This window comes from Mus caroli, unplaced genomic scaffold, assembly GCF_978045245.1.
Source record: "Mus caroli unplaced genomic scaffold, Mus_caroli_1 scaffold_3, whole genome shotgun sequence".
Taxonomy (NCBI): domain Eukaryota; kingdom Metazoa; phylum Chordata; class Mammalia; order Rodentia; family Muridae; genus Mus; species Mus caroli.
This window is the reverse complement of record NW_028227258.1, coordinates 62,133,771-62,144,963: the sequence shown is the minus strand read 5'-3', so window position 1 is coordinate 62,144,963 and position 11,193 is coordinate 62,133,771. Positions and strand designations below refer to the sequence as shown.

At 40.1% G+C, this 11,193-nt stretch overlaps 1 pseudogene; it reads right to left on the bottom strand.

Moving 5' to 3' along the window:
• Positions 1 to 550: 550 nt before the first annotated feature.
• Positions 551 to 10,361, bottom strand: LOC147005489 (NADPH-dependent 3-keto-steroid reductase Hsd3b5-like; annotated as a pseudogene).
• Between the last annotated feature and the right edge of the window lie 832 nt (positions 10,362 to 11,193).

The window sequence follows — 11,193 nt, the reverse complement described above, 5'->3', positions numbered from 1 at the left end:
GCAAGATTCTGTCTGTGATCTGGCAATGCTATACCGAAGCACTGTAGATTAGATGGTTGGCCCAGGCTTGTGCCCAACTAAGTAGGAGTCAGGTTCACCAACACTGACTATGGACTTAACTGGATATAGAAAAGAAAGCTGGCCACTGGAGTGACCAAACACACACCTTTTCCACATTAAGCATTAAAACATTTTATTGTTCTTTGAGCTTCATAAAGGTATCAAAATGTTCCAAGACAAGCAATGCTTTGGTACATGGAAGGGAGATGTGGAAGTCCTGATGAAATTCTATGCTACAAGAGGTTCCAGGCAATTCAGTACCAGCCACAGATTCTTGGGTCACAGCATCTGAGTCACAACAGCCTGTGCATTACTGGGCAAGTGCTTAGGACTGATGATGTATGACTGGGCCAGTGAATTGCAAGGTTGCTGGTGACCCAAAAACAAGTTCGGCAGTGCATAAAATGGAATTGTTAAGAATTGAGTTGTTTCTAAGTCCCTCTCTGGAGGACTTGATAACACCCAGGGCCATGTCCTCTTCCTCCACATATCACTGTGACTTATTGTGTAGTGTCTCCCTGTGCTGCTTCATTAGTGTTCCGATTCACTCTGAGGTTTTCTGCTTGGATTCCTTCCAGCTGAAAAGTGGCTCATAGCCCAGATCACGCTGAGCTTTCTTATAGGAAATGGTAAACATGCCATTTAGCATTGTGATCAAGAGGCAGTTAAAGGGTGGCCTATATTTGTAGACTAGACGTATCAGGAAGCTCACAGTTTCCAGCAGGAAGGCAAGCCAGTAGAGCAGGGGCAGAGGAAGTCTCCAGCTGGAATCAAGGCATAGGCCCCACTCCTTGCTCAGGGTGTAGTTTAAATCATCATAGCTTTGGTGAGGAGTGTCATCTGAGATATAATAGAACTCTCCTTGGATGTTTGGGGACTTCTTGGGGTTCTGTAGGCTCCTGGCAGACAGAATGTGAGCTCAGGCTGCATTGCCCACATACACTGGTTTGGCTATGGAAAATGTGGCAGTTTTCTTAATTATGCTGTTGTTCTTCGGTGTTGTTTTCACAATGGTCAAAGAGACTTGGCATTCTTTCCCATAGATGAAAGGGAGTCTTAAGGCACAAGTATGCAAAGTGCCACCATTTTTCAGGAGTGTCCCATTTGTTGCCAGCACTGCCTTCTCAGCCATCTTTTTGCTGTATGCGTATGGATCATGCCATGTGCTTTCATGATGCTCTTCCCCATGGCAATTCAGGAAGATCTTCTTGTAGGAATTTGGTCCAGCCACAATTACTGAGCTGCTGTAGATGAATGTTGGCACTCTGGCTTCCATACAAGCATCCAATAGGAGCTGAGTACCTGCACATAGGAAGCTCACAATCATTGCTAGGAAATAAGCCAAAGGGCCACTGTCGCAATGGGGTCAGACTGGAACCCGTCCCAGGGCCAACAGAGGCTAAATATATTTCCACTTGATAGTGACTCAAACCTACTATTCTATAGGAAATATTCACTCTGAAATTAATAGAGGTGACGTGTATATTCTGGAAAGGAGAGAATTCCAGATTTACAAATTGAGGTTTCTCAATTTATAAGGAATATATTTATAAGGAATATATTAAATTTATAAGGAATATATTAAATTTATAAGGTTTCTCAATTTATAAGGAATATATTAAAAATTTATTTAAAAAGGACTCCCTCACCAAATGAAAGCAAAGAGTTACTAATCATCATGCATTTTACTAGATTATAGAACAGTGGGGTTTTAAATGATCAGAATTATCATCATGTCTGTCTTCCTCTCTGAATATCCATGTTTTTTGTAACTTATTTTTTAAATACTAGGGCTGTAACCTAGGCTCTTTCACATGTTAGACAAGGTCCCTACCACTGAGACACTGTCCTAATTTACTTTCTATTACTCTGTTTAACACCATGTCCAAAGGAACTTGGAGGAAGGAAGGGTTTGTAGGGCCCATATGTCAAAATTACTGAGAAAAGTCACTTTTTAGAACAAAGGCAGAAGTCTCAATGCTATTCCCTTGCATCTGATGATTGCTTAAGTTGTTTACATGATATAACCCAGAACCTCTTATGTAGCCTTGTCACAGCCAAGTGGGCAGTCTCATATCCATTCCAGCCAGCCCTCTCATATCCATCAGTAACCAAGAAAATAACCCACAGAAGCACCCACAGGCAAATCGGATGGAGCCATTCCACAGTAGAAGTTCCTTCTTTCCTGGTGACTACTGTGTGCCAAGCTGACAACAACTAAGCTGCCTCTTTAACTTGGAAAATATGTCTCTAGATTTTTCTTCTGGAAAGGTGTTCCTTTATGTTTTTTAAAAAGTGATGTCAATACATTAGTTTGGGGATAATGCTCAGTGATTAAGCCTTTGCTTTGATTCCCAGAAATCATAAAAATTTATTTAAAAAGGACTCCCTCACCAAATGAAAGCAAAGAGTTACTAATCATCATGCATTTTACTAGATTATAGAACAGTGGGGTTTTAAATGATCAGAATTATCATCAAACCCACTCTGGTGTATTGTCCATAGTGTATGGGCAATATGTATTTTTACTGTGTTTTATTTTCCACATAGAGACCTAGTATAGAGCCCAGACTGAGCTTGAAGGCATTATTGTTCTGATTCAGAGTCCTGAGTGCTAGGATTACAGATGTGTACCACTACATATGGGGATGCAGTGTACTCTCATCATTAGATATCTAAGGCTGGTGTATTTTCCTCATGAAGTCAGAATTAATACAGAGATGGAACATGATTTCCTATAGCACCACCCTACAGGGAGGATGAGACAGAGGTAGTTATGCAGAACTAAAAGGGATCCTTGTAGTGTGGTTATGTGCATGCTGAAATGATTAGTTGATTTAGAAAAACAAAAACAAAAACTATTTACTTCCTTTGGAGGTTCCAGAGAGGATACATGGAAGGAAGGATCTTGGAATATAGTGGCGCTATAAAGACTGAATTCAGGATTCAGTGCGGTTATTTTATATGGTAAAAATTTTAATTTAAAGTCAAATGGAATCTACATTCTGAGGCATTAAGCATTAAGGGATGGGGATCTAAGGAGGAGAGATGCTAAGCTCTGCCTAGTACAGATCTTCAAGTATAAAGTAATTCCTATCTGAAGAGATGATAATGTGGAAATCGGAATACAATTGCAGTTAAGAAAACAGGCTCCTTTTCCCCCAGGTAGATTATATAGAGCAGCATTGAAGGCTCTCTAGCGAGAAAGAGGTCAGTATCTGCTCCGTAGATGCAGTGGGCTGATAGACATTAACTATTTGGAGATGGAGTCAATTCATTTTGGTGTATAGAGGCAGGAGAACTTTCCTGGCAGTTGGAGTGTCATGGGTGTGGCTTTATAATCTTTCAGTCATACTGACTACCCCTGGTGTCACTCTTCATCTCTCTGCCTGGTTTCTTTTTCTAAACTCTGAGGACGATAGTCCTGAGTTCTGCAACCTGGGCTGTTGTGCAGATGCATCTGACCTACTCAGAGCAGAGCAGGTATCCCATGGTTGGCCCTTCTCTTTCTATCCTAATCCTGTTGGGACATCCTCATTTACCCACCTGTTCTAACTTCCTCCAGATATTCCAAACTAGGTGCTTCCCTCCCCAACCTGTCTTATGGTTTTCATTTTCCAACTAGCTCCATATCTTCCTCGGGTACTGTACCTTTCAGATTGATATCTAAGATGGTCTGTCTGGAAGAGGCACTAAGAGGGTCAATAGCAGCAGCGGTGTGGATGACAGCAGACATGCCCTGGCAGGCTCTCTTCAGGCACTGGGCATCCAGAATGTCTCCCTTGAGTACTGTCACCTTGGCCTTTGTCTGCAGCTCTGTGGACAGAAAGCAGGGTCTTTGGAAACTTTCTGCATGGGATGAAAGTTTCCTGACACAGGTGTCAGTTATGTAGGTCTTCAAGGGCAGTCATGGTAAGAAGATACTGGGGGGAGGCCTTTCTACAGAAGGAAGCATAAACACTCAAAAATTAGATTGAGTGTTTGTAGGGAATGAGGAAGCATCTATATCTGCCCCATCCCTTTGTAGACCATGCACCTGAGCAGTAAGATGCCACTTGTGTTTTGCACATAAAAAGAGATTTATGGGAAATTCCTACATGCATTAAAGCTACTGGAGATGTGATTGCACAAAAATGTAAAGAGGGAGAATAAGATTTAATTATTAGGGAATGGGGAAATCATGTGTGGATTTGAAGGAGAAACAGAGCTAGAGTCCTGCTGGGGGAAGCTGTAACAGCAGTTAGTGGGTGGATAATAAACTGCCTCGTGTGAAGACATAATAGTAATATGGATAAGCAACAGGTTAACCAGATTATGTTCTCTGGAGTTCCAGTGAGGAGAATCCAGAAGATGGACACAAAAATGGACATTTTAGCTTTGCCCTGACAGGTCTTGAAACTTTCTGTGTCTAGGCTGTTCATAAATGAAGTGTTAGCCCTATTACAGAGAAGCAATAGGAGTGTTACTGAGAGAACCCAGAATAGACTTAAATTAGGGTTTAGGTGAGCATTTCTTATCAGATAGATCCTTGTAAATGAGGCAACCTCAAGTGGACCACACTGTGAGCTTGAAGCCAATGGCAGTAGATACATCAGTGTTTTCAGGCTCCTTTGAAATTCACTGAATGATACTGGCAATCACAATGTCATACAAATTAGCTCACAAAATTAACATGTGCCCTTGCAGACTGTACAAACACTCCACCCTGGCTTTTGGTTCATATTTTGCACATGATTTTCTTAGTTTGCTCTTTCCTTTCCCAGCCATGTCATGATATCAGACATTCTGATGTCCCAGGTATAGGTTGGGGAATCACAGAAGGCTCCAGGAACATGCCTCAGGACACACATCTCCCTAGTGAAGGCTTTACTGTTCCTCTGCCTCCTTCAAATACATTATCCCTTCTCCATTAACTCTAAGCCCAGGGCTGGTTTGGATCAACTCTTGTGACATAGACAGGTCAACTGAATCTACAATGCAGCTAAAGAATAGTCTGACAGAGGCAGAAGTAGAAATCTAGAGATGGCCTCTTGGGACAGGTGAAAACCTGTGCTAGACTTATTTATTCTGTGCCCTTTTCCGTCAGGCAACCATGAGAAATCCTTGAAATAGAAAAGGATGAGTGTCTTAGTTAAGGTTTCTATTTCAGTGACATGACACCATGACCAGGGAAACTCTCATAAAGGAAAACATTTATTTGGGGTTGGCTTACAGTTTGAGAGGGTATGTCCTTTATCATTTGTCAACATGCAGGCAGACATGGTACTGGCAGAGCCTTGAGTTCTACAATCTTGATCCTCAGGCAGCAGAAGGAGACTGTCTTCCCCACTGGGCATAGCTTGAGCATATGGAACCACAAAGCCCACCTTTGACACACTTCCTCCAACAAGGCCACACATGGTAATAATGCTACTCTTTTTGGGCAAGCATTCAGACACATGAATCTATGTGTTCTATCATCACAATGAAGAAAAGCCTTCTGGGAAGGAGGCAGATACTAGTATGAGGGTCTCTTTCTGTATATTGTTTCATCTGCTCTTTCAGCTGACATTATAAAGACTGTATTAAAAGAGTGGCTGTGACCTGGTAGGTGGGTCCCAGAGACAGAGAGCAGTAGATAAAAACACGAGTTCTTTGGGTGTCCTGAGATAGCAGGAGGGAACATCTTGGGTTCTTGAGGTAGAGCTAAATCTCCTACTTTACTCAAGACACCATGGACTTGGTAATTAATCTGAACTGCCTTATCACAGAGGTGATGTCATGCTGTGATCGTCAGTAGAAGCACATGCATAGAGAAGCTCCCACATGCCATCCTTTTAAGGGACAGCGGATACGGATAGAAGTCCTGCACACAAACCCTTCTTGTCCTTACTTGAGTTGCCCCATCATGGGGAAGCCATTTAACATCTGTGTTGCCTTCCTGCCTAAGAATCAGAAGACAAAGTTCCTTTTCTTAAGTGATCTCATGGGGTGATGGGTATGGAATGTCTATCATTAGTATGTCCTTGACACAGAAAGGACACTGGCAGTGTTCTTTGCTGTTTCTGAGAAGAAGGAGCCTAAACTGGAAAATTCCTCTATGTGGTAGTGTTGCAGGCAAGCCTGAATTTTCATTATTTATGATCCATATGGGAGTGCAGGTCCCATGATATGTGATCCATGGGAAAGCAGGATGAGCTTGACTTGAGATTAAGCCAGTAAGCAGTGTCCCCTCCCTACCTCACCCCTACTATGATGCCTGCATCAGCTCCTGCCTTTACATTCCTGCCCTTTTTGAGTTCCTGTCATGATTTCCTCTACTGATGGGGAAGCTTAAGTCAAACAAACCATTTCCTTCCCATGTTGTTTTTTGTCACAGTGTTTCATGAGAGCAAGAATAACCTAATACAGGGTACTTATGTTATTTTCATATTTTTGCTTGCCTTGTGACAGAGTGCCTTCATAATTTCTAAGAAAGTTAAAATACTAAATATTAATAGACAGAAATTTAATATTTATTTGGCTTTTTGTTGTATGAGACAAAGTGAGGAAAAAGTGACATGTGTTATAAGTATGGATCATAAAAATTATAAAATAGGAAAATATCTCTGAGCAAAGGGAGAGGTCATGGTTGTTTGTTTGTTTTCCCCAAAGATGATTGTGTTTCCAAATTAGGAGAGACAGATAAGACCCAGAATGATAATAACACTTGGACTATTTGTCCAAATGGTTTTTAGAAAGCTATAGAAGACTTTCAGGATGGCTCAGGACTTCTTGCTGGAGGCACAGAGGACCATGTGGTCACAGATAAACACTAGGGGAACCTAGAATGTAGGCACATTCAGAGGAAGAAATTCATAGTGAGCTTTCTGCCCAAAAGACTGGGAGCAGATGTGCATTCTAGCCTGGTGAACTTTGTACAGTCTCTGTGTCCTGAGACCACACTGGACTCTCACCATAAGGTTGTTTATTGTGATCAATCTATAGAACTAATCTTTATGGAAGGTATCACATGGATTTTACAAAGTGTTTCAATGTGGCCATGTCTGATCTTTATTTAGCTTACTTTTTTCCTCAAGAAGGCTGATGTAAAGTTCATTGTCTACATGGGATTGAGCTACTTATCACTAGGAATATTTTCAACAAATAGTTATGCTTAAATACACTAAAATCAAACCACTTGTGTCAGAGTCCAGAAACTTTAACCAACACCTACTATTTATTCATGTTGAATCGAATGGCCTTCCGGTGTCTCATTGATTGTCACCTTTTGTTCTTTGTGGTCTAAGTGACCCCTGTGTCCTCTGGGACAGATGCATATGAGATCAAACAGTGTTGACTTTTGTAGACATTGAACAAATATCAGGGAACTTTGGCTCTGTATTCAGATCTTATATTCTTCATTTTCATCTTGAGGAGTTTTCCCAGTAATAAAATTGCTTTGAGTTCAATCCATAGTACTGGGAAAAAATCCAAAACATATTGAGATTTCATATATCTCATCTTAGTGGAGAACTTTGACACTTCTTTGCCTCCTCTATGGTGCAGGTGGACAATACAGCTTTAGACACCTCTTGTGCTTTGTGTTTTTATTTATTTTTTCTGTTCTTGTGTTGTGTAATTTTTAACAAATACTTTAACCCTTTCTATATTTTCCAAAGTAAAAATTAAATTATTTTTATGTTTTAAAAAAGATTTATACATTTTTTGTTATGTGCACTGATGTATTGTCTAGAACTGGAGTTGCAGATAGTTGTTAGCTGTGATATTGGTGCTATAAAATTGAACCCAGGTTCCATGAAGAGCATCCAGTGCTCTTAGCCACTGAGCCATCTCTCTAGCCCCTAAATCCTTTTGATTTACTATTAACTTTGGCATCTCAGAAGGTCCTGCAAGTACAAGGTGCATGTATGTAAGACCTGTATTTGAGCATATGCATTTGTATATATTCCAAGTGTTTATAAGTCTCAGGATATCTGGTATATTAGAATGTATGTTATGTTATAATTCTAGTACAACATTACTCTAAGCTTTAAACATAATCAAATTAATTAATTTATAATTTCCTGAAAATTTTAATTGTATGAAAATATAGCAGTGTAGGACTCAAAACTACTATAAAATTAGAAGCCTGTGTGTTTCTTTTAAATTTTTGAAACTGTTGCATCTCAAAACTCTGAACAATCTTCCTTTTAACCCAACAATACTGGTTCAGTATCTTCAGTTGCTAATTATACAAACATTTGAAATTAAACTTGACAATGAAATTTAGATAAATATGAACTACTCTTTCCAAATCCCAAATGTGTTCTGAGGGTTTCAACATAGACTTGTGATTTGAATGAGAACAACTCAGTAGGTTCATATTTCTGAATACTTGGTCCCAAGTTGTTGGAAATGTTAGGAGGTGTGGCCTTGTTGGAGGAGATTTGACTTTAGAAGTAGTCATTGAGGTCTCCAAAGACTTGTATCATTCCCACTTCATTCTCTGCCTTATGGTTGTGGATCTAGATATGACCTCTCAGCTACTGCCACAATGCATGCCCATCAATCTGCTGCCATGCTGCCTGCCATGATGGCCATAGGTTCTAACCCTCTGAAACTGTCAGTGTCCATAATCTCTACTTTCTATAAATGGCCTTGCAAAGTGTCTTATCTTAGCAACAGAAAATTAAGCAAGACATGCTTCCATCACCTTCCTTCTTCATAGGACCTAGTCAGATCTTCTCCAGGATGAGGCTTATCTTGGGGAGGATGGACAATCAAAAATCAAACTATGGGATGTCTGATAGGTGATTTGATCCAGACTTAAACTGACAAAGCCAAGTGATAGGTGGATAGGATTCAAGCAATAGGTGTAAATTAACTCTGGAGAGTGTGGAGGAAGATGTGGCATACATAATGGTCTCTCACTCAGAGCTGAAGCCCTTCCATAGCTACCTCCACAGAAAGAGGAGAGAATGGAGCAGCTGGAAACTTGCACTATCAACTCAGTGCTTAACCTTGGGCCTGGGTGTGGGAAGAGACAACAGCAACAAAAAATGTACCTGTCTAGCAAAGCACTCAGTCACTTTCTTTGAGAGGAAATGGCAGAGAGGAGGAATGCTTTGCAAGGCATTGGATGGTTCCTGATGACACATATCAAGTCCTACTGGCCCACACTTTGTGCTCTCTAATCTCCCTCTTCCCTTCTTCACTCCCCTTCTCTACAGCCTTCCCAAATGTACCCTAATATTATAAGTACTTCCTGCTATGAATTGCAGTCTCTCTCTAGTCTTTAATAAAAATTAAATATGAAGCTGATTAGGAATATCAAAGTGTCTGAGACCCATTGCTAAGGTCTCTAGTTCAATAATCTTTTGTTAGAATTATAAAATATTGCAATATATTGTAAATACTGACAATTTTATTCCATTTAGGACACAAAAGAGCTTCAAGTAAAAGAGAAAACTGATCTGTAATGTCTAAATAGGAGAAGACCTTTAGGCCCAGGACCAGCTCATGACCAGATGTGGGTGAGGCCTGAATTCACTTTATCCAACTATACAGTGACTTTTGTGCTTTTCCAATTGTGAATATTGTTAATAGATCCACCTGATTTTTAGGCTGTAGACAAGAGAGCCCTCCTTTCACCCCATCCATGTCCCCCAGCCCCTATATCACTTACTGGACAATTCCTCTTCGTGTTTTCGACTGAAGGTCCTGAACAGGGCTCTGATCTCCTGCAGCTCTTCCTCCTGCACCAACATTCGGACATTCCTGTGGCCAAGAAACCCTCCTGCTCCTGTCACCAGGCAGCTCCACCCAGGCATGGTCAACACAGGAATCAGATAGTTGAGGGTGCAGATGTGATATAAGGTACTCCTGTGGACTGATTCAATGTGTACAGGGTCAAGGAATTGCTACTATACTTACATAGTAGAAAAAAATGTCCTGAAGCTAACTTCACCCATTCCTCTCATAAGACATCACTTCTCTGATCCCAAATCTTGTGAGATGTTCTATAAGAAGCAAGGACAAACATAAAATCTAAACCAGAGTACACATATGCACTGGACACCCCATATGCAATCTCTATCTTAGGTTATCTTTTACCCTGAGGCACTGCATTAGTCTGTGCCCAAAGGTTGTCTTTCTCACCTTAGATCCTAATTACAAACTCTGGATTGTCTTACCTGTGCTTATGAGAAACCTCCCACATATGTTATTTCTAAAAATTCTCACTGTATATAGTTAGTTTTCTCTGCTTCAGCGCTCTGACTTCAGAAACCCAGGGTCACATTTATAAAGGATACAGAGGAAGTGATGCACAGGCAGAGGAAAGAAAAAGTGGCACAAGGCTTCTACTCCTTGTTTGATATATCAGTTTCTAGTAATGTCTAACTGTTCAGCTACAAACAAGCTTAGGATGTTGGGCCCTCCTTCATCAGTTAATAATGAAGACAATGATTAATAATTAAATGAAGACAATTCTCCAATAGAGGTTTCCTCTTTCTAGATGCCTTCATGTTAAGTCAAGTGTACAAGAAAATTTAATCAATACCCAGCCAAAGAGTGTTCTTTCAGTGTGTTAAACATAATACCTTTTGTTACCAATTTTACATCCTTTTCTTAGTGTCAACTATTTATCTTACAGTTCACTGCAGAGAATGCACATGTTCTTCTAAAGGAAATATCATTATTTTATGCAATAGTCTGATGGGTTTTTTTTTTTTGTTTCATTGTTTAGATTGACAACAGTAGATGAGTAAAAGGACTTTAGAATGTATGGCAGAAACACTCTAAGACTTATCCAATCTATAACCCATGTACCCATGTGGTCAAGAAAAGCTATAAATGCAGCCCAACACAAATTGAGAATTTATTTAAAACATTAAGAGAAGTTTATTTATTTTGTGACTCCATTATGAGGTTCTTGACTGAGAACATCATAGGTGACCAAATATGAATGCCATTTCAAAAGGTGGCACATACCTGCATGGAAAAAGCTCCCAGCCTGTTGGTACTGAATGTCCACACCGAGCCCAGATTGAAGTCTATCATACAATCTTTCACTTGCTTGGTTAGAGTTACTGTAAGATATTTTATATTATTTAGTGTTACTGGGAAGTGTTTTGCTTTCAAGAAAGTTTTTCTCTGTTTATTTGTCATTTG